The sequence below is a fragment of the Triticum aestivum genome, chromosome 2B (assembly GCF_018294505.1).
Source record: "Triticum aestivum cultivar Chinese Spring chromosome 2B, IWGSC CS RefSeq v2.1, whole genome shotgun sequence".
In the NCBI taxonomy this organism is placed as follows: domain Eukaryota; kingdom Viridiplantae; phylum Streptophyta; class Magnoliopsida; order Poales; family Poaceae; genus Triticum; species Triticum aestivum.
In genome coordinates this window covers 752,735,411-752,738,643 of record NC_057798.1, presented here as the reverse complement: position 1 = coordinate 752,738,643, position 3,233 = coordinate 752,735,411, and positions in this window count along the sequence as shown.

Genomic DNA, 3,233 nt, shown 5'->3' with positions numbered 1-3,233 from the left:
ATCTTATGTTGATCATATCTACTATATGATTCACGCTCGACCTTTCGGTCTCCGTGTTCCGAGGCCATATCTGCATATGCTAGGCTCGTCAAGTATAACCTGAGTATTCTGCGTGTGCAAAAACTGGCTTGCACCCGTTGTAGATCGACGTAGAGCTTATCACACCCGATCATCACGTGGTGTCTCGGCACGACGAACTTTGGCAACGGTGCATACTCAGGGAGAACACTACTTGATAATTTTAGTGAGAGATCATCTTAAAATGCTACCGTCAATCAAAGCAAGATAAGATGCATAAAGGATAAACATCACATGCAATCAATATAAGTGATATGATATGGCCATCATCGTCTTGTGCTTGTGATCTCCATCTCCGAAGCACCATTGTGATCACCATCGTCACCGGCGCGACGCCTTGATCTTCATCGTAGCATCGTTGTCGTTTACGCCATCTATTGCTTCTACGACTATCGCTACCACTTAGTGATAAAGTAAAGCAATTACAGGGCGTTTGCATTTCATACAATAAAGCGACAACCATATGGCTCCTGCCAGTTGCCGATAACCTCGGTTACAAAACATGATCATCTCATACAATAAAATATAGCATCACGTCTTGACCATATCACATCACAACATGCCCTGCAAAAACAAGTTAGACGTCCTCTACTTTGTTGTTGCAAATTTTACGTGGCTGCTACGGGTTTAGCAAGAACCGTTCTTACCTACGCATCAAAACCACAACGATAGTTTGTCAAATAGACTCCGTTTTAACCTTCACAAGGACCGGGCGTAGCCACACTCGGTTCAACTAAAGTGAGAGAGACAGACACCCGCCAGTCACCCTTAAGCACGAGTGCTCGTAACGGTGAAACCAGTCTCGCGTAAGCGTACGCGTAATGTCGGTCCGGGCCGCTTCATCTCACAATACCGCTGAACCAAAGTATGACATGCTGGTAGGCAGTATGACTTATATCGTCCACAACTCACTTGTGTTCTACTCGTGCAAAACATCAAACCATAAAAACCTAGGCTCGGATGCCACTGTTGGGGAACGTAGTAATTTCAAAAAAATTCCTACGCACACGCAAGATCATGGTGATGCATAGCAATGAGAGGGGAGAGTGTTGTCTACATACCCTTGTAGACTGAAGCGGAAGCGATCACAACGTAGAGGAAGTAGTCGTACGTTCTCCTCACGATCCAACCGATCCCAGCGCCGTTACTCCGGCGCCTCCGAGTTCTTGACACACGTACAGCTCGGTGACGCTCCTCGGGCTCCGATCCAGCAAAGCTCCGGGGAGAGAGAGTTCCGTCAGTACGACGGCGTGGTGACGATCTTGATGTTCTACCGACGCAGGGCTTCGCCTAAGCACCGCTACGATATGACTAAGGTGGAATATGGTGGAGGGGGGCACCGCACACGGCTATGGAACGATCTCAAGGATCAACTTGTGTGTCTTAGGGTGCCCCCCTGCCCCCGTATATAAAGGAGCAAGGGGGAGGGCCGGCCGGCCCTAGAGAGGCGCGCCAAGGGAGGGGGAGTCCTCCTCCTAGTGGGAGTAGGACTCCCCTTTCCTAGTCCAACTAGGAAGGAGGAAGGGGGAAGGAAGGAGAGGGAGAGGGAGAGGGAAAGGGGGGCCGCGCCCCCCCCCCCTCCTTGTCCAATTCGGACTCCTCATGGGGGGGGGGGCGCGCCACCTCCTGGCGCAGCCCTCTCTCTCCCCTCGTGGCCCATTAAGGCCCATTACTTCCCCGGGGGGTTCCGGTAACCCCTCCGGCACTCCGGTATTATCCGAAACCACTCGGAACCTTTCCGATGTCCGAACATAGTTGTCCAATATATCAATCTTTACGTCTCGACCATTCCGAGACTCCTCGTCGTGTCTGTGATCACATCCGGGACTCCGAACTCCTTAGGTACATCAAAATACACAAACTCATAATATAACCGTCATCGAAACCTTAAGCGTGCGGACCCTACAGTTCGAGAACAATGTAGACATGACCGAGACATGTCTCCGGTCAATAACCAATAGCGGGACCTGGATGCCCATATTGGTTCCTACATATTCTACGAAGATCTTTATCGGTCAGACCGCATAACAACATACGTTGTTCCCTTTGTCATCGGTATGTTACTTGCCCGAGATTCGATCGTCGGTATCCAATACCTAGTTCAATCTCGTTACCGACAAGTCTCTTTACTCGTTCCGTAATACATCATCTCGCAACTAACTCATTAGTTGTAATGCTTGCAAGGCTTAAGTGATGTGCATTACCGAGAGGGCCCAGAGATACCTCTCCGACGATCGGAGTGACAAATCCTAATCTCGAAATACGTCAACTCAACATATGCTTTTGGAGACACCTGTAGTACTCCTTTATAATCACCCAGTTACGTTGTGACGTTTGGTAGAACCCAAAGTGTTCCTCCGGTAAACGGGAGTTGCATAATCTCATAGTTATAGAAACATGTATAAGTCATGGATAAAAGCAGTAGCAACATACTAAACGATCGTGTGCTAAGCTAATGGAATGGGTCATGTCAATCAGATCATTCAACTAATGATGTGACCTTGTTAATCAAATGACAACTCCTTTGTCTATGGTTAGGAAACTTAACCATCTTTGATTAACAAGCTAGTCAAGTAGAGGCATACTAGTGACACTCTGTTTGTCTATATATATTCACACATGTATTATGTTTCCGGTTAATACAATTCTAGCATGAATAATAAACATTTATCATGATATGAGGAAATAAATAATAACTTTATTATTGCCTCTAGGGCATATTTCCTTCAATACTACCGTCTCGCCAGATCTGGGAGCAGGAAGCCTGTGGAGGATTTCCGTAGTCAGGTATCTTGCCTCCCGGAGCTTCGTGATATCCTTCTTTGTGACAGAGGAAGCCACCCGCCGGCCTTGAGGGCTTGGTTCAGACATGGGTGGGAAGCTCAAGGTGGGAGAGGTTGAGGAAGGACTTGGCGTAAAGGAAAAAGGACGAGTCTTAGCCCTTTTATAAAGACGATGAGTATCAAACGCCCCCTCCTAGGCCTTAAAACATGCCTATTCCCAAGGGATCATGCCAACGAAACGGTTGGGTTACCCACACCCGTATCAATGAGTGTCGGTGTCAAAACCGGCAGATCTCGGGTAGGGGGTCCCGAACTGTGCGTCTAGGCGGATGGTAACAGGAGACAAGGGACACGATGTTTTTACCCAGGTTC